Below are 25911 nucleotides of genomic sequence, written 5' to 3'. Positions count from 1 at the left end.
CTGTTTGGGAGCCCTCCTCTCGGCTGGCAGTGAGAACCTGAAGTGGATTCAGGCTTCCCGGATCCCCAAGCTCTCCAGGGCCACTTGTGGGAGCCGGGGTGATGGGCTTCTCTGAGGACCCGCGGTATGCTCGTCTGTAAAGTGCACACAGCCCCTCCTCCTCTGTCGGCCCCAAGAGAATCCTGGACGCGGAGGAAACCTCTCATCTAACAGATGGGCAAATGGAGGCCTGGAGAGAGGCAGGGACGATGTGGGCTCCAGAGGAAGCTGGTGTGTCCGTTACTCCGGAAAACTGAGGCAGCATCCCCCATTAAAGGAAGAGGCTACTCATGCAGTGAGACCACCGGCGCTGACCCTTCCCCAGCCCCAACATGGCCCAAGTGTGGATCCAGGTGACCCCGGTGTTAGAATGAGAAAGCCAAGGCCCAGCAGGTACTACTGGTCCCGGGTCTATGGGACAGCACCCAGCACCCCCAGGTCCCCACAGAGCTTTTCTGAATGGATGGTGCAGATGGCCCACTGAGGCATCAGCGCTCACCTGGTCCACAACATGGGACTGAGGCCCAGCGTCCGACTGGGTTCCCATCTTCTCCCCCACCTGCCTTTCTCAGCACTGCCCCTGGGGGGTCCGTGCCTTGACCCCAGCTCAACATGCCCTCTGTAGCTTCTGGCTGGGGCTCATTGCACCTTGGGGCATGGCTCTGCCGCTCTGAGCCCAGCTGGCCACGGTCAGGCCTCTCTTCTCATCTCACCTGTGAAGCTGCCCCCCCCCCGCCCCGGGCGACTCCTCCAGCCTCCCTGATGCGTGATTGGACACCAGCACCCCCTGGACACTGTGAGTACCCCTGGCATGAGCCCCTCCCCACCACACATGCAGCTGACCTTGGCAGCCCAGGGTAAGTGAGAGCTTGGAGCACTGGGTTTGTCTTGATGCTGCCCCCTCCGGCGACAGCTCACTCCCTGATCTCTGCTCACAGGACTCGAGCAGAACGTTCACAGCCCTCTGGGATTGCAGTACCCTGACTTTTAAGTGCTCCCAACTGTCCCTGGGCTCACCACCCACCACACCACGGGCTGTTACCTCAACATCCTTGTTTTCACACCCTGTGCCTCTCTCTGCACCATCCACCTTCTCTCTGGTAGAAGAGTCCCCTCCTTCTCTTCCTGCCAATTTCCTGCTCAGTCTTTAGGACAGCTCAATGCCACTTCCTCTGTAAGGCCTTCCCCTCCCCGTTCCCAGCAGAGCCGACTTCTCTCCCCTCAGAAAGCCAGCAGCTTGCCCAGATGCCCACCAGGGGCCTTGCTGCCCTACGTTGTGCTGGGTTCTCCCAGCTGCCAACGGGCAAAACTTGTCTTGGGCACTCAGGGTCTGTGAGCTCGTGTACAGTATTCAGCCTATGCCTTAGTTTCCACACCTATAAAACATGACTTTGAATACTGCCTACATCATAGGCCTGTTGTGAGGATTAAGTGAGCTAATGTGTACAGAGGGCTTAGCATATTACCTGGCAGAGACTATGTGCTCAAAAATATTAATCACTGTGACTATCAGCAGCATAATCACTATCAACGCCATCATCATCTTCACCAGCATCAGCTTTATTATCACCATCATCATCATCATCACCACCATCATCATCATCACCACCATCATCACCACCACCATCATTATCACCACCACCATCACCATCATCATCCTCACCATCACCATCATCATCAACATCACCACCACATCACAACCATCATCGTCACCATCATCACCACCACCATCACCATCATCATCATCACCATCATCACCACCATCACCATTATCTTCACCATCATCATCACCACCATCATCATCATCATCACCACCACCATCACCATCATCACCACCACCATCATCATCATCACCACCACCATCACCATCATCACCACCACCATCACCATTATCTTCACCATCACCATTATCATCACCACCATCACCACCACATCACCACCATCATCCTCACCATCATCACCAGCACCATCACCATCATCACATCATCACCAGCACCATCACCATTATCTTCATCATCACCAACATCATCATCACCATCATCATCACCATCATCACCACCATCACCAACATCATCACCATCATCACCGCCATCACCATCATCATCATCACCAACATCACCACCACCATCATCACCACCATCATCGTCACCATCACCATCATCATTATCATCATCATTACCATCATTATCATCATCACCATCATCATCATCATCATTTTCCCTCCTGAACTTTCAAGCTCCCTGCAGGTAGAGAACAAGTATGAGTCATCATTGTCTAGCTGGACACATAGCCTGACACAGAGTAGACACTATTAAATCTTGTTGGAGGATAAAGTGGATGGGCAGGTAGGCAGATGGGTGAATGAACAGATGAAGGAAGGGGTAGATGGCTGTATAAACAAATGAATGGGTGTGTGGATAAAGAGTGGTGGGATGGATGAATGAGTCAGTGAATGAGTGAGCGAGCTGCTGTAAGGAAGAGCAGATGGACAGCCGAGGGGATTCCTCCCACGCTGGCCTCTTGCAGATGCTGAACTGCTGAGTAATGGCAGGCATCGCAGTGTCCCCACAGAGCGATGATATTAAAATCCCTGAAGACTATGTTGTCAATATCCGGGGGAGACGATCTCTGGAGCCATCAGCAGCAGAAGTGAGCTCCCTGCAATTGCCCTGGGTGATCCACCTTGCTGGGACAATGACACCACCATTCCTAAAACCTCCAGAGGTGCAGCATCCTGCAGATTCCAGTTCCCTGGGCTGGACAGTTCCCTTTCCAGCCCTCAGTCCTCAGGGGGCAATCTCAGGGCAAGCTGGGGGCCAGGACCTGGGCTGGGAGCATCAGGAGCAACTCCTTTGCCTCCCAACCACCACCCTCCTGGCCCTACTGCCCTCACATTCCCCTTCTAACTTAGACACAACTGCCCTCTACACCCTCCCCTCCCAGAGTCTGCCTCACTCACCACTGAGCCCTACATTCTGAGCCCCTGGCACAGGTAGGCTCTCAATCATCGTGCTTACTCCAGCAGAAGGATGGGGGGCCCAGCAAGGTCACGCTTAGGGGAGGTGGGGCAGGACCAGGACTTGAGTCCCCCCCTCCAGCCTCCCAGCACCATAGCCACCAGGCGCCACCAAGGGAGAAGCACCTCCAAAGATGGGGGGCAGGGAGAGTGGCAGAGCGATGTCCCCTCTGGGCTCACAAGCTGTCAGGTCAATCTGCAGGGATGGGAAGAGTCTGGACTCCAGGGACTTTTATCCTCCATGGGGTTTTCCAACGCTCCAGGGACACTGTGTTTTGAGGACCCTGGGTCCGTTTACACTTAAAATGTATTAGGACCCAGAAAGCATTTGCCTGTGGAAGTCATATCTATCAATGCTGACAGTATTAGAAATGAAATATGATACATTTTAAATTCACACTTAAAATGTGAACTCATTAAAAAAAATAAACCCAAACACACTAACATAAGTAACATGTTTTTATGAAAAAAATACTGCATTTACCCAAATCAGTAAAAAAAGAATATATATATATATATATATATATATATATATATATATATATATGAGAGGCGTGGCATGCTACTACATTGTTACAAACCTCTTTTGTGTCCAGCTGAATAAAAGCCACAGGAGTCCCATTTCCTCTCCTGCCTTCAGCCTGCTGGGACATGTTGCTTTGATTGAAGTGGATGCAGATAAACCCAGGACCTCCTTGGAGAGGACCCAGACCACACTCTGAGAACCCCTGGCTTTGGAAAATCTGATCTTGTAGCTTCTCTGCCTCATTGTCCCCAGGAAATGCGCCAGCCTGACCTCCCCCACCACCACCCCTCCCAGGCAGCAAAGGGGTCAGACCCCATGAGGTCCAAGCCTCAGCTGCGGGGTCCCTCTGCAGTCCTCACACCTGATCTACGGGAAGGATTAAGATGGTGGTGTCCCAGGGGTGCCAGTCACCCATGTCCCCCTGCTCCCGGCGAAGCACACTCTCTCCATGCAGGCTCCCTGGACTGGCTGAGTCTCTGCCTTCCCTCCTCTTCCCACACTGGCCTGGCTGCCTCCTGGCCGCAGGTGCTCACTTCTACTGTAACCTCCTTCCCAGATCACAGACGCCCCACCTCATCACACTGTCCCCCAACCCCCGTGCTCGTCCTTGTTACTGCGAATCCAAAAGGGGAAAGACTTCCACCGGCTTCGCGTAGTGGACTCAGCAGTCAAGACCCCCCACTCTGGGCACAGGCAGGCCCGGGCTGTGTGACCTCATAGGAGCCTCAGTGTTCCCATCTGTCAAGTGGGGAGGCTAGTATCTCCCTGATGGGACCATAGTGACTGCTAGAAATAATCCATTTGCTACCTGGCTCGCTGAATGCTTACCACAGGCCAGTGGCCGAGGCAACCAAGTCAAAGGGGAGAGGCAGACATCGAACCAACAACCCAAAGTAAAGGTGGTGGGGGATGGGTCTTTGGGGTGGACAAGAACCCTCCTGACAGCCCCAGGCCAGGAGGACCCCAGAGAGCCCCAGTTGGAGGATGGAGACCTGCAGGTAGGGAGGGCCCCAGGGAGAAAGGGGGAGCCCAGCAGATTCCACGAGGGGCTCACGAGCCCCGGAAGGCAGGGGGAGTGACAGCAGCTAAGACATGTCCCCACCTGAAGCTGCGGGTGAGCTGGCTTCAGGGGAGTCAGGGAGCCCGGTTCTGGGGTCGGGGGGGGGGGGGCACCCCAGGGGAGGAACAGGGATGGCCGGGACCAGAGCAGGGCAGCAGGAGGGAGTGCGCGTGCCTGGGGCCCAGGGGCACCTTGTCTGGACCGCTCTGCCGAGGCCCAGCCCCATCGCTGTCACTCAGAACAGGCTGCTCCATACATATTTATTGAGGGAATACATTAGTTCGCCTTAGAAAAAGGCATAATAGCAAAATGACAGTCATTGTCACTAAACAGATGTGCGTGTTACTTCACCTTGTAAAAGAGAAATTCACAGCCCTGTGTCCCTGTCCCCGGTGCTGCCGGGGCTCCGCCACCGCCCAGGGCCTCTGCGCTGGCCGGGCTGCGGCCTGGTCTCCTCAGGCTTCCCTTCCTCGCAACCCGGGGCTGGGGTCACGGCCCCTGCTGCTGCCTTCGCAGTGGAGGGATCGCGCCTCGCCCCCATTCATTCATTCCCTCATATGAAACAGGAGTTCAGGACCTACTCTGTCCCAGACCCCGGGCCAGCCACCAGCTGTGGTCTGATGAGCCTCCAGCTCCCGGCCTCCACTCCCAGCCTCGCCCTCCTCAGCCCCCTGTTCACACCCCAGGGCAGTTCCTGGCCATCCCGCTGAGCATCTGGCTGGCCCAAGCCTTTGCAGGCAGACCTCCTGGACGTCCTGCTGCAGGGAGACTCCCCTTGAGACCCAGGGCACGGGCCCCCTCTTAAAGCTCCCCCAGAGAGAAGCGTTTGTTCCTCCATCCACACATCCCTTTAGCCTGCACTTAACAAGTACTTGTGGGCCATCTGCTCCCCACCAGGCTCCGGTCCAGGTCGGAGGTGAGCAAGGCCGCTGCAGGGGGTAGCAGCCCTCCCCGGCACCCCTGCACACGCCCCTGTGCCCCTGCACTACGAATGGCGCATGCTGTGGCGTCCACTATGAGACCGAGGCAGCCAAGGGGAGAGTCGTAGCTCAGCCAGTCTGCTGCCCTGGCCTGGAACATAGTAGGTGATCAAGGAAGGGGGAGGGGAGGGAGGAGGAGAGAGTGGGGGAGCAGGCCAGGGGGAGGGGGAAAGGCCAGGGAGAGGGCGAGGGAGCAGGGGGAGGGAGGGAGGGCTGCCAGGAGGGAGGACAGAAGCCTCTGGCCCTCCCAGCGGGCGGCTCCCGGTCAGGCTGGCTCAAGCTGCAGGCCCTGGAGCCAGCGCGCGCGAGTGTGACTGTGGGTGTGGGCCGTGGGCTGAGGCGTTCTCGCGCCAAGCTGGCACAGCTCTGTCCTCGCCACCCGCGCAGTTCTCACTGCTGCTTCTGAAAATGTCAACTTCTTATCTCGCCAGAATTTTTCCTGACTTGGAGAATTCAATAAAGCAGCTGAGTAACGCTTAAAATAATAATGAAGCTCCGTGTTTCTGCAACTCCCGGCTGGCTCGGCGGAGCCGGGCTCTGCCTCTCTGTGATGATCAATCTTCATTTTCACACCAGGCCAGACAGCTTGGCTGGGCCGGGCCGGCCCCTGGCCCTGGGGAATCGGCAGGCCGTTCGGGGGCGTGGGCTCCGGCCTGCTGGCTGGGCACCTGTGGGAGAGAAGGCCTCTGGGGACCAGCCCAGGAGACGACCCTGCCCCCCACGACAACCAGCCACCCAAAGCCACCCTCCGGGTCCACCCCCTCTCCTCCGAGCTCTGCCCCATTGCCTTTCCACCTGGGAAACTCCTATCCACCCTTCAAAGCCCAGCTCAAGGCTGAGCCAGGCCCCTTCTGTTTGGTTCCCCATAGTCTACTAAGCTTCCTCAACAGCCCAGAGGGTGGAATCGCTATGTCTCCAATGCACAGAATGAACAACTGAGGTCCAAAGCAGGGGCCCTGGGGTTGGTTGACTGCCAACTGTACATGGACACGTGCCGTACACTGAGCAAATCAGCGCGGCTTGTCAGGAGCCCTCTGTGCCCTTGGCCAAATTTGGTGACCTCCAGGAGCCTCGCTGTGCTCATCTGCTTGGGGACCCGGGGCCGTGTCATACCTCAGGCTGCAGGTGTAAAGGCTGATGCCCATTGCCGTATGGCCCCGGGGCAGCACCTCCCTGAGCCCCATGAGGCCGAGGAGCCCCAGTGGCCAGTCTGTTCTCCCCTCAACGCTCCACCCCCTCTGTCCATCCCCGGATCCGCTGCACTTAGCTTGAACCTCCTCCAATTCGTCAATAATCTCCTATCGACCCCCAGGCTAAGGAGGGCTAAGTAACCCGGCCTCCTCCCTCCGCTATGGGGCCAGCAGCAGAGGGATCCGTCTTCCTTGATTCCGTCTTTGGGGCTGAGGCTGAGGCAGGGTCAGTAGGGTGCCCAGACGAAAGCTGTGGGGTGCAGAGTGGGGCAGCGGGCTGAGGGCCGAGACCCCGCCCCTACCTGGGTCCCCCGCAAACCTGAGCTCCCCCTGCCGGCAAACCCCACCTGGAAAAGGGGAAGGCAAACTTGGGCCGACACCTGTCCTAAGCTGCTATGCTGTCCAGTGGGGCGATAGGGTTCAACTCCTTGGAAAGGTAGGAAGGCCGTGGACGTGCGTACGTACCAGAGTCGCGCATCTGGGAGGAGGGGGCCTGAGTCAGAACCACGTTCTCCGATAAGGAGCTCGGGAGAATCTGATGAGGGTCTTCCCGACCCTGACACCGTTGATTCTTTAGAGCAAAGGTTGGCAAATGGCCAGGCCTCAAATGGGGCCAAATACCTGTTTTTGCAAATAGCTCCTATGGTGGCTTTCTCCAGCAGAGCGGGGTCACTAGGATGGGCACTGTATGGCCCACAAAGCCAAAAATACTCCCCACCTAGCCAGCTACAGGATGTTTGCAGACCCCTCCCGGCTTTCAAGAACAGTTTGTCTGAGTCCCCAGGCCCCCAGACAGCTTCCCCCTCCCAGCGGCCCTCCTGTCACCTACCTGCTTTCCAGGACCACAACCCAGACGCAGGCTCACATGGGAGAGGTGAGGCCTTACTCCTCAGGTAAGGCCAATGGGAAATTCGGAGACTCTGAAGTGGTGTGTGGGTTGGGTCCCAACCTGCTGGGGAAACAGGGAGGCATCCGGAGGTGACCCCGGGGGCTGAGCAGGGTGCGAGCCCGCAGCTGGGAGGCCAGACCCCAAGCAGGGTGGGCGGTGGGGAGAGTGCTCAAGGCTCCACACCTGAGCCTGGGGGCCGTCCTCTGGGGGGACTGAGCCGAGCTGGGCGATGGGTGTGTGCGGTGGATGGGAGACCCCGGGGGACCTCGCAAGGTGCAGGGGTGATGAAGGAGGTGTCAGAATCAGGACTGGAGCTTGTCATTCCAGCCAACCCATCTAAAAACAAACGCACCCGGCACCAGGGTGTCATTGGAAGCCAGCACTGGGACCCACACACCCCCACCCTCCCGGCGAGCCTTCTCCAGCCTCCCCGCCCCCCACCAGCCTGGCCTCATCACTCAGCTGCTCATCGCTAAGTGATATTACCAGCGATTACATGCCTTGCAGTCGTGCACACCGGTTATCACTGCCTAATTGGGTCATAATTTTGACAAATGTGTCACTCTGGAGATCCTGACTACAGAAGGATCCCCAACACCCTCCGCCACGGAATGTGCTCCACCACCTCCCCCCCCCCCGTTTCCTTGGCTTTCAGGCTCATTCTCCTCAGAAAGCACCTGGTTCCTCACACCCCTGGGCTCCCCGCTAGGCACTCCCTCCACAGTTTACAAGGCTCATTGACAAATCACCCCCTCCTTAGTCCTAGGCTGGGCGGCACCTCAGCCGTCACCAGGTGTAACTAAGTGGATACGGGAAGGGAAATGGAGGTCTGAAGGTGTGGGGACCCGCCCCAGGGCACAGCAGGATCGCGGGGACAGTGAGAAGGGCCACTCCCGTCTCTCAGGCTGCTGCACCGGGCTCATGCCAGGGCAACAGCTCCAGGCCCCCAGCTCTTGGCCCCCAGCTCCCGGCCCCCAGCTCCCGGCCCCCAGCCCTCAGCCCCCAGCCCCCAGCTCCTGGCCCCCAGCTTTCCTCTCTCAGGATACCGGCCCCTTCACCACTGGAAGTGGAGCTCCCAGGACTTTGGGGACAGAAGAGACCAGAATCCTGGTCCTCAACCTTGTGCTGCCCAGCTACCATTATTCCCAGCACCGTTATTACCAATTTCCGTACCTCAGAGATGACCACAAAGAATGATATGAGCAGCTAAAAACAAAGTAAAAAACCCCAGAGCCCCAGTGTATGGTAGACCGCGGGGTGGGGCGGCAGGGGGGCACTTTCTAAACTTTGTGCCCAGGCTTCACATTGGGGGCAGGGAGGCGGCCCACGCACCCCTGTCCAGGGTCCTGAAAGGCCGGGGCTCTGCCTCCATCCTTTCCAGAACAGGAAGGAACACTGTTTCCATGGGGACGCTGGACATGCCACCGTTTGTCCTCACCCCACATGATGTACCCGTGGGGTGAGGCGTTCCAGCCCCTTGGAGACGGTGGGCCCCGGGGCAGGGGCTCTGGAGCCAGGAGCTCCTGGGTTTAAACCTCCCTGAACCTCAGTGTCCCCACCTGTAGAATGGGGTGAGGAATTCTCCATGCCCCGTGATGAGGCAGCAGGAGGGCTCTGCATCTGAAAAGGCTCACACACACAGCCTGGCCCTCCTCAAACCCCAGTTCCCGTCTTGAGCCCCCCAATCCCCTTTCTATCAAGGGAAATATTGGAGAAATTGTTCTAAAAATACTCGCTAAGCAGCAGGCTGTGTGGGTGGCTGGCTGCCTCCCTCATCTGCATGTAAGCTGGCACTGCTCCAAGGGCCCCGAGGGCTGTCTGGGAGGGGGAGCTCAGAAGAATGGTTGTCATGAGACCCCCCCCACCTCGGGTGTGAACTCAGGCCCTGCTGGGGCACAGCTGGGGACCGACAGGAGGAGCTGACGGTGCCAGGACCCCAAGGCCAGAAACCACACACCCCAGCCTGGTGACAGCCCCACTCTATTGATTTGACACAGGGGTCTGATTGGAGACATTGCCAGTTAATACCTTGGCAGGGCTACAGGCTCCGCTGGAGAGAGAGGCTCCCTAGAAGAGTGAGGCTTGGGGGAGGGGCAGAGTGGGAGGGGCTGAACGATGGGGCTGCGCGGTGGGGCTTAGCACCACCAACCAAGGGGCAGGGGAAACGCACTCTGATGGGCAGGAGCCGACCAGGTGAGATGTCCCAGCCGGCGTGAGGGGCCAAGGTCACGATGGCCCGGATCAGCCTCCCCGGTCTGGCTCTAGGCCTCTGGAGGCTTACTGGGTCCACCCAGTCTCCTACACACATTTGCTGAGCACCTAGGAGGTGCCTGCAGAGGTGAAGCCATGAAGCCCCTGAAGGATCCTGAGTATTCCCGGTGGGGCAATCTGGGGGCACCAGTGAGATGGGGGTTAGGGGAGGACATCCTAGAGCAAGGGAGGCTTGGCTTGAGGCTCCAAGAGGCCAGGAGTTAAGAGGCTGAGGGTCAGAGAGGAGAGAGCTCCTGAGAGAGCAGAGGTCCTGCACAGGGAGGGGTGAGGCCAGCTCCTGCACAGGGAGGGGTGAGGTGTGGCTCCTGCACAGGGAGGGATGAGGCACTGCTCCCGCACAGGGAGGAGTGAGGCCAGCTCCAGCACAAGGAGGGGTGAGGCCAGTTCCCGCACAGGGTAGGATGAGGTGCTGCTCCAGCACAGGGAGGGGTGAGGCCAGCTCCAGCACAGGGAGGGGTGAGGCCAGCTTCCGCACAGGAAGGGGTGAGGTGCTGCTCCTGCACAGGGAGGGGTGAGGCCAACTCCCGCACACGGAGGGGTGAGGCCAGCTCCAGCACAGGGAGGGGTGAATGAGGGCAAGGGACTCACTAGGAACCACCAGCCCCCCCCCCCCCGCTGGCTGCCTGCCCTGGGGACTGGAAAGGCCGGCGTGCAGCCGGGGCCCCGCACCCGCCCACCCCCTGCTCCCCACAGAGGGAGGGGACCCCTGCTCAGCCCCACAATCCCGCTGCCTGGGGGACTGGATGGCGGCAGCGGAGGATTGTGCCGGGCATCTGGAGGGGCTGGGTGGGGAGGGTGCGGGTGAGCCTGCCCCCGGGGTGCCCAGACGTCCCCGCACTTGGCGGGAGCATGTTCTAAGGTGAGATTTAATAAGAGGACTGGGAAGAATAAATTCTATTACACAATTTTATTTCACAGCCTCCCCTGAGTTGAATAGCAATTGCCGATGCAGGGCTCGGGTATAAATAGAAGAGATTTCAGGGCTGGAGGCCTAGGGACTGCTTTGCCGCCCCCTCGTTTTGCGGGTGGGAAATGCCAGCATTTTCTCCTTTGTCACCCGAGGGGCCTCGGAGGGAGGCAGCGGTGCCGCATCCCTGGGGGGGAGCTGCCAGGAGGCCCCACCACCCCACAACACGCCGCACAAAAGCCCCTCCCCGCCCCGCTGCCTCCCTCCTTCCACCCCATGACTGAGCGGCTAGGCCCTGCCAGGCAGGGAGGGGGGGGGGATTGAGAGCAGCCCGCCTTGGCCTCGGGAGCTCTTTGCGGAAGAAGGAAATGACACGCCTGCCCGTCCAGGGTGTCACGGGATGGTTGGGGAACCCAGGGCCACGAAGGCTCGGGAAAGGAGCGCCCAGATCCCCGCAGCGCTCCCACATGAGCCGGGCCTGGGGGATGGAGGGCCGTCAGCAGGTGCACAGGTCAAACAGGGCTTCTGGGCAGCCAAGGGCAGGTCCCCATCAGCAGAGCCAGAGGGGTCACGGGCGACCTTGGTATCCTGTCGTGAGCACCAGGGAAGGGGTGTGAGTGGGGAAGAGGGTGACAAGGTGGGCATTTGGAAGGACAGGGCCGGTGCCAGAGGAGGACGGACGGAGGGGCTGACAGGCCAGCACTGGGCTCCCCCCAGACCCGGTGTGAGCCATGCCCCTGGACCCCGGAGGGCTCCGCTCTGGGATCCCGTAGAACCCCGCTGCTGCCTCAGGCTTCCCTCAGGATCCCCTAATCTTCATCCTCACCCAGACCAAGACCCAGGTTTGACCAAGTGGGCTCAGGGCCCCCCTCAACACACAAGCACCATATATTCTTCTGTGGCAAATAAATTATTTTAAATCAGTGGGCCGTTGGATGAGCGGAGACAACAGAGTAATTCAGAAACAGCCCCAAACCCCAGCTGTTAGAGCAATAAAATCAGAAACAGCCCATATTTTGTTGGAAATTTACTTTCCGCAAAACACTTCTGAGCTTGTTGTCTTATTTCTTTGATAATCCGCGCAATTCCCTGCGCCAGCCTTGCGAGGCCGCGCTTTGCGGAGGCCTGGGGAGGCCGCACACAGCTGGGCCGCAGCAGGTGCCAGCACGTGGCTCTTGGGGGCCCGGCCCTTCTTCTCGGCCGTGTTTGGCTTCAGTTTCCAAGCGCCAAGGGGGTGGGTGGTGCAGGAGCACACGCCCCTCCCGGGCACACGTGGGCGTGACCTGCAGCTGCACGCAGGGCGGTGAGCACCGTGCCGGGGCCGAGAGCCTCACTTCTGCGCTGGCTCCGCTCATGACCTGGGGCAAGTCACCGCGGTGAATTCGGGGGCCTCCTCTGTGGGGGGCAGTCTCTTGGGGCCACAGCTCCTGCAGCAAGCTGGACACAGCCACCCGACTCGGAAGCCACGTGGCCTGTCCCGTGATGGCCTCCCCTTCGTGACCGTACACTCCTGTGTGTCCAGTGAGGCTGCTCTTGCCCTGAGAGCTGTCCCCCTCCCATCCCCTCGGCCACTGGCATCGCCACCAGTGCACACCCCCTCCCCGGGCCTGCACCAGCCAAGGCCACTGACGCAGCTCCCTCCTCCCCGGGGAGAAACCCGGAGCACCCCGTCCCCCTCTCCTGCACCGGGCGGGGTGTTAACATGAGGTGTCCCCGAGGCCAGGTGGGAACTACATCTTTCCCCGCTGAGAGGCAGGCGGGAAGGACAGCAAGTCTTCTGGGAGGAGGGGAAGAAGGGAGACGCGCAAGGCCCCTGTTCCCGGAGCCGAGGCACATCTGTCACCGTCTCCCTTCTCAAGGCTCCATCAGGAGACAAATGGGGCTGCTTCTGGCTCTCAGCTCCTGTCAGTAACTCGGGCGGAGCGGGAGACGGGAAGGAGGTGACGGCTCCTGGAGGGAACCCCCAGACGGGGTGCTCCCGGTTAGCCAGGGTTTCCTAGGCCGCCAGCCCAGCGGGCCGAGGCGCGTAAATCCAAGGCCACGACGGCGCTGGAGGGGGTGTGGTGAGTGCCGCAGCGGCCGGGGTCATTATGCTGTTTTACGGTGTGTGGCTTTGCTGCCCGCACGGGCAAGCAGGTTGCTCCGTCACCCGCTGCACCGCCACCCCCCACGGAGTGGAGACATCCTCCCGAAACGATGGGGGAAGAGCGCGCTCCCTTGTCTATGGCGTTGGACACAGGCCTCCAGGGTTTGGCCGGGCAGGGGCAGGGCCTGGTACGAGGGGGGCTGGTCCCAGGTCACCTCTTCTCCCGGGGTCTCCTGGATCACTGCCTGCCCCACTGGCCCTCGACTCTCCCCAGACGTCAGTTTGCATCACGTCATACAAACGCGATAGATGCATGTGCCTCATTAGGTCGCCATGTGGCGCAGAGGAAGGGGTGTTGCAGAACCAGCCGCTAAGCAGCTGGATTTGAGTGGAGCCCAAGGGAGATTATCCCGGGTGGGCCAGGCCTCATCAAAAGAGCACCTTAAGGGGGCTTAGGCGGTCCCCGAGCTCAGAGACGTCAAGCAACAGACTCTGAGTCCCACAGCCGCCAGGAAAGGAGGTCTCCGACAGTCACGTGGCCTGGGACAGGCCCCACCCCCACCCCGAGCCCCAGATGACACAGCCCTGCCACCACAGTGACCCACACCTGGGGAGGCCTCGCGCGGAGGACCAGGTAAGCCAGCCGAGCCCGCGCTCCTGACCCACGAAGTGACAGAGAATAAATGTGTGTTGTTTCAGGCTTCTGGGTGTGCGGGACTTCGTCATCGAGCCGGCGACGCCCCCCCACTCCCACCCCAATGCAGCTAGGACACGTTTCCCGGCCCCCGGGCAGTTCGCTGTGGCCACATGGTCGAGGCTGCCCATGGACTGTGCGGGGGGGGGGCGGGGGGGGCCGCTGCCAGGCCTGTGCAGGAGGGCAGTGGGGGGGTGGCCACTGCCTGGCCCCACCAGCAGACCCAGACTTGATACCACCCCCCCCCAGCAGATGCCACGGGTGGACTGCGCTGCACGTCCCAGGCCCCAGGACGGCCTCTGCCTCCTCTGCCCAAGCCTCTCCCCTCCCCTCTCCGCCCCCTCAGTCTGACCCCGTTTCCCACCTGTCACGCAGGGTGCCTCTCAGATCCTCCCAGACGCCCCTGCGTGTCTGTGGCGTCCACTCTCACCCTCCTAGTAATGGAACAGGCCCTCGGCACCCCTCCCCCTGGGCTCTCAGAACAGTCAGCACAACCCCCACGGTGTCACCCATGTCACAGCTGGGGAAACTGAGGATCCCCAGTCCAGGATCCTGCATTCCCTCCACCCGGCGCCCGGCCCAGCGCCAACACCGTGCTGCCCATCGAGGGTGTGCCCAGCGTGCAAACAGGTGACAGCCCCACCCACCACGGCACACGGCCCTGGAGGGCACGGAGGGCGCTGGGAGCCATGCGGGCGCCCCCAGCACCTTGAAACCCTGAAGCCCAAGCAGGTGTTTATCTTAACAAGTCCACAAACAGTGACCTAAACCTTTGGAGAAGCTCAGATGCTCCAGAAGCGGAGGCACAGACAGTCGTGGACCCGGGGACCCCGCAGAGAGAGAAACCACAGGTCCCCTAGCAGCCCAGACAGGGAAGGTCTGATTTGATCCCAGGCCCCGGCCCCGCAGGGTCCATCGGGTCAGAAAGTGCATCTCTCTGAAATGTGAACCGAGCACATCACCACATTTGCCACCATCACTTTATGGGACTTGCACGATCTGGGAGGGGGCTGGAGGTGCCCTGCGGCGAAATGTCAAGCTCCCCTGCCTTGGGTTCAGATTCCTGCTGCGAACTCAGCTTGCGCGCCCCAGCCTCTCACGCCAGAACATTCCTGTCTGCAAACCAGGGACGAGCCGCCCTCCCTGGCAGGTGGCCGTGAGGCCTGGGCAGACTCACCTCAACCATGTCGTATTTGGATGAGAAATGACAAGGCCACCCAGCCAAGGGGATCCGAGGTGCCCAGAGCAGGCCAATTCCCCTGTTGCTGCATGAGGGGCCCGGGTGAGGCTCGGGTGCTCAGCCCCCCAGGCACGAGCACAGGAGCGCTGCACGAATCACACATACATCACACGCACATGCCTCATCTACATTATGACCTTCGGGAGGGCACGTCCCGGAGCACTGACCCGCGTTCTCACTTCTCAAAAGACCCCATTGGAGCCAACGCCACCTGCACACGGTAGACGCGCTCCCTGGAGCCGGTTTCCCTGGAGGCTAAGGAGGTGTTCTCCAAGGGACGCAGCGTCCGTGCGGAGTGGGGCGGCCACAGAGCCCGAGCATCGGGGTCCACGACCCTGAGGCATCGGGGCATTTGGTGCTGGTGGGAAGTGCATCGCCAACTGGGGAAGGCCAGGCTGCAACTGAAGGAGGGGACCTCCGAGCCCCTGGGCCTACGGAGCCAGGTCCCCGTGGCCACTGCCCGGGCCATGTTTGTGGGAAGCGTTCCAGTGAGCGGTGGCCCCCGGGTGACACAGATTCCCTCAGGAAGCTGGTACATCCCTGGGCGGCCCCAGGACCCTAGGGGAGGCCCCAGGCCCTTCTGCTGACTCCATAGGATACCCCGCAGGGGCCCCTGGCTGCATCAGGCTGCTTGCAGACCTGCTCAAAGGTCCCTGGATTCTGAGCAGCAGGTGAAGACGTGTGGGCAAATCCAGGGTGACCAGCACGTGGTGCCCCAGCCCCCACCCTGAGGGCACGACCCTAAGTGACCCTATAACTTCCCATCCAAGCAGGGACACAACTAATAATGAAGTGGGAGCCGGAGGTGGACAGGGGACTTCGGATGACCCTCCAGACAGAGAGGACAAGAGAGGCTGACGTCCGGACCCGCTGCTGCGTCGCTCACGTCATGTCTGACTGTACCCGGCCTGATGCCCCTGGTGACGGCCTTTGCGCAAGTATTTCTCAAATATACGGTAGGCACAGAAGACTCGGTGGTGCGTGTGCCCTCTGCACATGAGTCCTTCTCCCTGTCGTCCCGAGTGGCGGGCAGCCCCGTGCGCGTGCGGATCTCTCAGGCCCCTTCACACCTTAGCGGCCAGCCGCCCCCACCGCGGAGGGCACCCCAGGGCCTGTGGGGATGAAGATGCAAGGTCGCCGGTGAGCCTGACTCTCCCTCTGTCGTCACTTATCCCTCACGACCAAAGATCCTGGAGTAATCCTGGGTCATCCCCTAAAACCCCAGCCCAAACCGCCTCTCCTGGGCTTCGCCAGGCTCTTGCAAAACCTTTGTCTTCTAAAAACCACAACCACCGAGTATGGGAAAGTGTGCAAAGGAACAGAATAAAATAAGGAAGGTTTTGCCGATAACCCTCAACACACAGAGACGAGCACTGCTGGTATTTGGGGGCATTATTTTTAGATGCATTTTTTTTTTCACAGACTTTTTTTCTTTTTTTAATACGGACGTGAGATTCTTCTCCCATTGTTGGAGTCGTATGATATTATGGTACCTGTCGGGATCCTGCCTTCTGTTCCCCACACGTATCCTCTGCACGTACTCTCAGCAAACATTATTTCTAATGGCTGTAATATTCTTCTGACTGGATAGACCACGGTTTACTTAAACATTCCCCGTGTTCAGGCACTTAGGTTGTTTCTAATTATTTTGCTAAAAATACGTCTATTTTTCGCACTTAGGATCACTTCCTCAGGATAGCATCCGAGAAATTACACCGTGGGCGGAAGCGCGCGTCTTGGGGCGTGTGGCGTGCGGCGCCCGTCACCCGTCCTTGGGGCCGCCCGGCTGCGCCCCCCTCGGCCGTGGTGGCGCGGATGCCAGCTCCGCGGCCCGCTCCGGACATTACCACGTTTTAATGTCTGGTCCCCTTATTAACCAGAAGGGGTACTTTGTGTTAATGTGTGTTTCCTTTATTACCAGGGAGGGAGGTTTTCCCCCCATGTTTCTTTTCCTAATTATAATCAGGTTTCCTGTGAATTGGGTAACTGTGGACTTTGACCAATAATCTGAGGACGTGTGAGATGCTTATCCCTTCTTATGAACTCTCTCCGCACAGAAGATATTAACCATTAGGATGTCGTATTTGCTGGGAGTATTTTTCCAGGTTTCTGTTGATTTTTTTTTTTTTTTTTTTTTTTTTTTTTGTGGACTGTCTTGTGTTTGCTGGATGCAGAATTTTCCCGTGTTTATGTGGACTCAACCTGTCCTTTCTCTCGGCGAATTTGTCGATCGTTTTTCTAATCTTAAGATGCCCTCCCCTGTTATGTTTTGAGGAGCGTTCAGTTCCATCTGGCTCAAGAGTTTGGCTGATTTTAAGTGTTTTCACAGCGCGATCTCGGCCCCTGGGGGGCACGTGGGTGCACGGACCCTGCCTGTGACTCCCTGGGAAGCGGAGCGGTCCGTGCCCCAGGCCAGGCCGGGGGGACGAGGAGGCAGTGGGGGTGGGGGCAGCGAGACGCTGGTGCCCGAGCCAGAGGAACTGTCACCTCGTCTCCGTTGCACATTCCCCGGGTGTTTTATTGTGGAAAAATACACATGGTGTAACATCTACCACCGCCACCACCTGGGAATGTGCAATCGAGGGGCTTTCAGTGCCCCCCATGGCACCATCCGCCTCCAGAATGCTCCTCGTGCCCATTCAGCACCGCTGCCCCACTCCCCACTGTGGCTCCGGCGCCCATTCTGCTTCCCTTCTGCGTGAAGTGGGCAGCTCTGGGCACTGGGCGTGGGATCGTGCAGTAGGTGTCCCTCTGTGTTGGGCTCGTGGCACCGAGCTCGTCCCTCCGGGTTCATCCACGCGGTCACGGCGTGCGGATGGCCTTCGTCCTTTTTGAGGCTGAGTCACTGTTGCCTGTCTGGATGGGGCCACGCTCCCCTTATCCAGCTGTCCGTCCGTGCACACGCAGGTCACCTCCCTGTCCCCCACTGCATTTCCGATTAGGGTCATTTTCCCCCAGAATGGCCTCACGCCCCAGCCGTGTGCGCTGCAACTCACACGGAGCACGGTTCCTCGGCCAACGGCGGCCTCCCCCGGGGAACACATGGCGGCTTCAGGTCATCGCACCCAGGGGACGGGAGGCGACTGGCATCTGTGTGGAGCCAGGGATGTCGCTGAACGTCCCACAACGCACGGCAGAGGCCCTGTGAACTCCACCCAGCCCACCCCCGCTGACAACAAAGAATCACAGAGCCCAAAACACTGATGGTGTCAGACTTAAGAAATCCTGCTTCCGATTAAGGGTCAGCGGATAAACTGGCTAAAATGATGCAACAACGCTGGTGTGTCGGGCACGCCTGGCTGTCCTACGATGCCCACGCTCCCCTCACAGAAGAGAATGTGTTGCGGGACACACACAGCCAAAAGTCAAAAGAAAAAAGGAGCAAAGAAAGACAAAAGAGGAAAAAAAAAGAAAGAAAAGTCAAGAGAAGAAAAGTCCTATTCCCTCTTCCCCTGCAGCTACATGGAGCCGAGAGACTAAAGCTCTGGACGGTGAGATGTGAGCAGAAGCGTCAGCAGATAGTTTCAGGGCCCATGTTAAAAGCCAGCCACCGCTCCCATCTTGCCTCTGGCTTCCTGAACCTGGGATGCAGATGTGATGGTTGGGGCTGCAGCGTCCTTTTTGCCCCACAAAGTGGCTTTGGGGACTGAGGCCATGGCGGCTGGACCACCAAGATGAGAGGAGGTCTAAGGGGCGAAATTTCTTTGTGGTTGTAGCACGAAGCCACGGCCCCAGTTCCGGGCGGTCTGCCTCCAGGCTGCACGAGAAAGGCAGAAACAAGCTTCTTTCTGATCCAGGCCACGGCTATTTGTGAGTCCCTCTGACTTTCCTGCCACGTCCAGCTGGAAATGGTGAAGTGGGCAATGTTGGTGACGCTTCCTTACAAAAGTCCAATGTGGAGTTGAAAAGATGAAACGGGATGAAATGTGCACGTTGCTCACCTTATCACCTGGTGCGCAGCAAGCACCTGATGGCTGAGCCACAGCGTCCTTATCAGGTGGCAGGCGCCGCGCCACCAGCTGCAAATCCCCCGATGCACATCCAACCCCAAGAGGCGCTGGTCATGACATCTGGGTCGCCCCGGGGACGTGTGGCCCAGAGGCACCGAGAGAGCGGCCTGTGCAGCGTCACGCGGCAGGGCCCAGAGGCGGAGCTGGAAGCCCAGTGGACTCAGGATCGAGGTCTGCCCCCCGCCACCCACGGCCAGAGCACCTCCTGGACAACAGCGCATGTGAGAGCAGAAAGCAGGGGTCCCGACATCGTGAGGGAGCGGGGGTACCTCCTGGATGGGCGGGCGCGGCCAGCTCACGACCATCGCCCTCCTGTAGGTAAGGAGACCGGAGCTCCCAGAGGTCAGGATGCCTCTGCCAAAGGTCACTCACGGGCCCCTGCCCGGCCTCACGGAACAGCAGACCCCAGCCAGGCCGGGCACCCTTCCCCTCGCCGTCCCGCCTCCCCTGTGGCCTGTGGCCCCCACACCTCCTTGTCCCCACCTTGGCTTGGACACTTCTTGAGCCTCTGAGTCACTTTGGAAACGGGATATGTCCATAGCAGGCCCTCGGCAACGGCCGCGAGCAAAAACAGGGTGAGCACGTGTCTCGTCAAGGTGGAGATGGCCAGCACTTTCGGTCTGTGGGAAGAGGCGGAAGGCTTTGAGTGGAGGTGGGCGTGGAAGGCTTCCTGGAGGAGGGGAGGCTTGGCTGTCCTACCTGCCGAGGGCAGAGGACCCCCGACAGGAAGCCAGGAGGTGGTGAGTCTGACTCTCGGGGATCCTGGGTTCCCAGAGGCCAGCCGGCACCTAGTTTGGGGCATTGGGGGTGAGAAATGAGAAAGGTGGGTCCCTCACTCCTGAGAGAGCTCATTTGGGTAGTTAGGCACTAAAGAGGGTGTAAAAGTGACTTACGAGCTGAAATCAGGTGTTGGGGCATAAACATGCCAGGGCCTGTGATTGATTTGACTGCGTAAAAAGCTTTTATAATTGGTATGTTTTTTATTAAATTTTAAAGGCTGCGTGTTTATGTGAGAGGGAATCCTGGGCATGCTCAGATGGCATGTCTGTGCCCGTACGGCCTCGCCCAGCTCCTGTGGGCAGAGCCCAGGACCATGAACTGTGTCTCTGAGGGTCAGGCCCCTGTTCACTGGAGGCCTGAGCAGGAGAAGTGACCCCCCCCGCCTTAGCTCCCTGGGGCGTGAAGTCCTGAGGTTTCAAGAGAAGCAAGAGAAGGGGTTTACTTTCTGCTTCCCCATGGGGCACGGCCAGTCCACAGGCACAGAGCCAGGTCCTGGTGGGCACCATCACCTTCTCTCAGCGGCCTTATACCAGGGTCAGGGCTCAGAGTGTGACCAGGATCAGGGCTCAGGGTGTGACCAGGGTCAGGGCCCAGAGTGTGACCAGGATCAGGGCACAGGTGTGACCAGGGTTAGGGCTCAGAGTGTGACCAGGGCCAGGGCCCAGAGTGTGACCAGGGTCAGGGCCCAGAGTATGACCAGGGTCAGGACTCAGGTGTGAGCAGCGTCAGGGCTCAGGGCGTGACCAGGGTCAGGACTCAGGTGTGACCAGGATCAGGGCTCAGGGTATGACCAGGGTCAGGGCCCAAAGTGTGACCAGGATCAGGGCACAGGTGTGACCAGGGTTAGGGCCCAGAGTGTGACCAGGGTCAGGGCCCAGAGTGTGACCAGGGTCAGGGCTCAGAGTGTGACCAGGGTCAGGGCTCAGGTGTGACCAGGGTCAGGGCTCAGGTGTGACCAGGATCAGGGCTCAGGTGTGACCAGGGTCAGGGCTCAGGTGTGACCAGGGTCAGGGCTCAGAGTGTGACCAGGGTCAGGGCTCAGGTGTGACCAGGGTCAGGGCTCAGAGTGTGACCAGGGTCAGGGCTCAGGTGTGACCAGGGTCAGGGCTCAGAGTGTGACCAGGATCAGGGCTCAGGTGTGACCAGGGTCAGGGCTCAGAGTGTGACCAGGATCAGGGCTCAGGTGTGACCAGGGTCAGGGCTCAGAGTGTGACCAGGGTCAGGGCTCAGGGTGTGACCAGGGTCAGGGCTCAGGGTGTGACCAGGGTCAGGGCTCAGGTGTGACCAGGGTCAGGGCTCAGGGTGTGACCAGGGTCAGGGCTCAGGGTGTGACCAGGGTCAGGGCTCAGGTGTGACCAGGGTCAGGGCTCAGAGTGTGACCGGGGTCAGGGCTCAGGGTGTGACCGGGGTCAGGGCTCAGGTGTGACCAGGGTCAGGGCTCAGGGTGTGACCGGGGTCAGGGCTCAGGTCACACAGTGAGGTCAGGGCCGAGTGTGACAAGGGTCAGGGCCAAGACTATGACCGGGGTCAGGGCTCAGAGTGTGACCAGGGTCAGGGCTCAGGTGTGACCAGGGTCAGGGCTCAGGGTGTGACAGGCTCAGGTCACACAGTGAGGTCAGGGCTGAGTGTGACAAGGGTCAGGGCCAAGACTATGACCGGGGTCAGGGCTCAGGGTGTGACCAGGGTCAGGGCTCAGGTGTGACCAGGGTCAGGGCTCAGGGTGTGACAGGGTCAGGGCACAGGTGTGACCAGGGTCAGGGCTCAGAGTGTGACCAGGATCAGGGCTCAGGGTGTGACCAGGGTCAGGGCCCAGAGTGTGACCAGGATCAGGGCACAGGTGTGACCAGGGTTAGGGCTCAGAGTATGACCAGGGTCATGGCTCAGAGTGTGACCAGGATCAGGGCTCAGGTGTGACCAGGGTCAGGGCTCAGGTGTGACCAGGGTCAGGGCCCAGAGTGTGACCAGGATCAGGGCACAGGTGTGACCAGGGTTAGGGCCCAGAGTGTGACCAGGGTCAGGGCCCAGAGTGTGACCAGGGTCAGGGCTCAGAGTGTGACCAGGATCAGGGCTCAGGTGTGACCAGGGTCAGGGCTCAGAGTGTGACCAGGGTCAGGGCTCAGGGTGTGACCAGGGTCAGGGCTCAGGGTGTGACCAGGGTCAGGGCCCAGATTGTGACTAGGGTCAGGGCTCAGGGTGTGACCGGGGTCAGGGCTCAGGTCACACAGTGAGGTCAGGGCCGAGTGTGACAAGGGTCAGGGCCAAGACTATGACCGGGGTCAGGGCTCAGGGTGTGACCAGGGTCAGGGCTCAGGTGTGACCAGGGTCAGGGCTCAGGGTGTGACAAGGTCAGGGCCCAGGTGTGACCAGGGTCAGGGCTCAGAGTGTGACCAGGGTCAGGGCCCAGAGTGCGACCAGGATCAGGGCACAGGTGTGACCAGGGTTAGGGCTCAGAGTGTGACCAGGGCCAGGGCCCAGAGTGTGACCAGGGTCAGGGCCCAGAGTATGACCAGGGTCAGGACTCAGGTGTGACCAGGGTCAGGGCTCAGGGCGTGACCAGGGTCAGGACTCAGGTGTGACCAGGATCAGGGCTCAGGGTGTGACCAGGGTCAGGGCCCAGAGTGTGACCAGGATCAGGGCACAGGCGTGACCAGGGTTAGGTCTCAGAGTGTGACCAGGGCCAGGGCCCAGAGTGTGACCAGGGTCAGGGCTCAGAGTGTGACCAGGGTCAGGGCCCAGAGTGTGACTAGGGTCAGGGCTCAGAGTGTGACCAGGGTCAGGGCTCAGGGTGTGACCAGGGTCAGGGCTCAGGTCACACAGTGAGGTCAGGGCCGAGTGTGACAAGGGTCAGGGCCAAGACTATGACCGGGGTCAGGGCTCAGGGTGTGACCAGGGTCAGGGCTCAGGTGTGACCAGGGTCAGGGCTCAGGGTGTGACAGGGTCAGGGCACAGGTGTGACCAGGGTCAGGGCTCAGAGTGTGACCAGGGTCAGGGCCCAGAGTGCGACCAGGATCAGGGCACAGGTGTGACCAGGGTTAGGGCTCAGAGTGTGACCAGGGTCAGGGCCCAGAGTGTGACTAGGGTCAGGGCTCAGGGTGTGACCGGGGTCAGGGCTCAGGTCACACAGTGAGGTCAGGGCCGAGTGTGACAAGGGTCAGGGCCAAGACTATGACCGGGGTCAGGGCTCAGGGTGTGACCAGATCAGGGCTCAGGTGTGACCAGGGTCAGGGCTCAGGGTGTGACAGGGTCAGGGCACAGGTGTGACCAGGGTCAGGGCTCAGGTGTGACCAGGGTTAGGGCTCAGAGTGTGACCAGGGCCAGGGCCCAGAGTGTGACCATGGTCAGTGCCCAGAGTATGACCAGGGTCAGGACTCAGGTGTGACCAGGGTCAGGGCTCAGGGCGTGACCAGGGTCAGGACTCAGGTGTGACCAGGATCAGGGCTCAGGGTGTGACCAGGGTCAGGGCCCAGAGTGTGACCAGGATCAGGGCACAGGCGTGACCAGGGTTAGGGCTCAGAGTGTGACCAGGGCCAGGGCCCAGAGTGTGACCAGGGTCAGGGCTCAGAGTGTGACCAGGGTCAGGGCCCAGAGTGTGACTGGGGTCAGGGCTCAGAGTGTGACCAGGGTCAGGGCTCAGGGTGTGACCAGGGTCAGGGCCCAGATTGTGACTAGGGTCAGGGCTCAGGGTGTGACCGGGGTCAGGGCTCAGGTCACACAGTGAGGTCAGGGCCAAGTGTGACAAGGGTCAGGGCCAAGACTATGACCGGGGTCCGGGCTCAGGGTGTGACCAGGGTCAGGGCTTAGGGTATGACCAGGGTCAGGGCTCAGGTGTGACCAGGGTCAGGCTCAGCTTATAATCAGGTCAGGATTCACTTTGTTATGTCAGTTCCTTTGCTGTCTCAGGTCCTTCCAAGGTCAGGGGTCCCTGGAGGCTGGGTCACCTCCCGCTCAGCGCCACTGAGCCTCAGAGAGGCCCCCAGGGGCGCCAGGGCAGGGCCGTGAGGACTATTACGGCCTCTGCCGTCGACTCCTGAGCCCGGCTTTCCTCTAAGCTTTGGCAAACTCCCATAAGCCCGGTCTGAGCCTCTGTCACTCACAGGAGCTTTGCGGCCAGGAAGGAGGCTACCCCTCCCTCGTAACTGGCGGGGGCTGGAGTGGAACAGCCCAGAATGACTTGTCCGTGGGGAGCAGCTCCCACCAGACCGGATGAAGGCATTTGCGCCAGGGAAGCCGCCTCAGGCTGTAGATAAAGACGGAGCTTGTCCTCCCGCCCTCATCCCCTGAGGCCCGCTGCAGGCTGCAGGGAGGCGGGTCCTCCTCCAGGGTGACAGTCACCGCTGCTCCCCGGCTCAGGGAGGAGCCCGCAGCCCGGTCAAGAGCAGGCGATGGAGGCAGGTGTTGGCCATTGTCACCCTGTGAGCAGCCAGCGTGAAGAACAGGAGCTCAGGGCGGGCGCTGCAGCCCTCCGCGACCAGTGTCCTCGCCCCCAGGCCTGCAGGCCCCGTCCCATCCTTCCAGAGCCACCTCGGGCAGGCTTCATGTCCCCGCACGTGAGGAAGGAAGCAGGCTCTTGGCAGCGCCAGGGAGCTGGGCCCCCGATGCCCGCCGTCCTCTTCTCCCAGCGGCTCCTTTCTGGGCCTGGAGTCTGGGCAAAAGTCTGGCAGGGCTGGATGGGGGCTCCCTCTGTCCACCCCGAGGTCCCTGAGGTCCCCAAGGAGTGCACCAGCCGAGGGCAGGAGCTCAGATCGGGCAAGGCCGATCTGGCTGTGGCTCCAGCTGGCATCCCTGCCCGGTGCCCACTGTGCTGGGCACAGCCTCCCCACACTCCTGCCCGGGGCCCTATGTCCTGCCAGCTGGGGCCCAGCAGCCCTTTCCCAGAACCCCCGCTCTGAGGAGGGATTCCATGGGCTTCTAATTTCTGCATAAACAGCCCCCAGTGACTGTCCCCAAGCTGTGTCCCCTCCACGTGAAGCCAGCCTTCACTGAGGGCAGCCGGGTCGCCACCAGGTGGGGCGTCTGGCCCAGGAAGGATGGGACAGGACTCTCCCTCAAGGCCCACTCAGCCCCCTGGGGAGGACGGAGCTCTCCGACCCAGGCATCAGGAAGACTTCCTGGAGGAGGGGGAACCCTCCTGCTAGGCCTTAGGGCCGGAGCAGCGTGGAGAGGCAGAGGCACAGGGAGCCTTCCAGGTAGGGGCCTCAGGTCAGGCCACCTGGTGTGAGCAGCAGCCTCGGGGTCAGATGGCCGATGCCCCCGGGCTCCCAGAGAGAACCCCACCGTCCAGAGACGGGCCATGTGAGTTCGGGGGCCTTGGGCAGAGAAGCAGGGGGAGTTTTAGACCCAACAGAGGGGGCCCTGCCGCCTTGGAGACCCAGCAGCCACGAGGGACAAGCCCAGCGCTGGGCCGCCTAACGGTCCTCTGGGGAGGACGCGGACCTCACCGATCCCCAGGCGGCGACCGCTTAGCAAGCAGCCCGTGGGAGTCCCACCCAGACAGGGGGTCCCACCCTGGGAAGAGAGCCGCGGGGCACCTGCAGGTGGGCGTGGGCTCCGGGGACGGCGGGGCTCTGTCCCAGCGGGGCTGGGTGTGGGGGGCCGGCGCGGGGAGGGCGCGGCAGGCCAGCTGGGCTCTGGGGCTGCTGCCAGCAGATGCGCAGCCCCCGAGCCAGTCGGCGCTAATTGCCCAGGCTCCCCTGCTGATGCTGCGCAGGATCGCAGGATCGATGGACAGGAAGCTTTCTCGTGCAGAGATAAGATCACAGCAGCGGATTAAAGTCACAAATGAGCACACCCTCTTATCCCTGTGCCTCGGGGTTGGAGGAGGGGCCCCTCCTCTCCCGCGGTCACTGAGGCCCTGCACCAGCCCCTCCCTCTGCAAGCCCCCCTGCCCCGGGCCCCTCTGTTACTGGCCGGGCGCTGGCGGCTAGAGTGACTGCTGGCCAGTCTCCAGGGCCCACCTCCGTGGACTGGCACCCCAGCTCCCCGCCCCGCACCCTGCTTCTTCCATCACCCGCCTCCCCAGACTGACGCCACCTGACACCCGCCACTGTCCACCCATCCCCAGGACGAGGCCTCACTGCTATGCTGTCCCCTCCCTCCGAGATGCCCTGACCCCTCCTGGGCCTCGTGAACTTGGGCATAGTCGAGGCCCAGCCGTCCCCAGAGGGTGCCTTGCTGCCCTTTGCGTCTCCCAGCCGGATTTCATCAGCCCGCCGTCCTCCTGCGG

The sequence above is a fragment of the Nyctereutes procyonoides genome, unplaced genomic scaffold (genome assembly GCF_905146905.1).
Source record: "Nyctereutes procyonoides isolate TBG_1078 unplaced genomic scaffold, NYPRO_anot_genome, whole genome shotgun sequence".
NCBI lineage: Eukaryota > Metazoa > Chordata > Mammalia > Carnivora > Canidae > Nyctereutes > Nyctereutes procyonoides.
The sequence above is the reverse complement of the archived record's forward strand: the minus strand, read 5'-3'. Positions refer to the sequence as shown.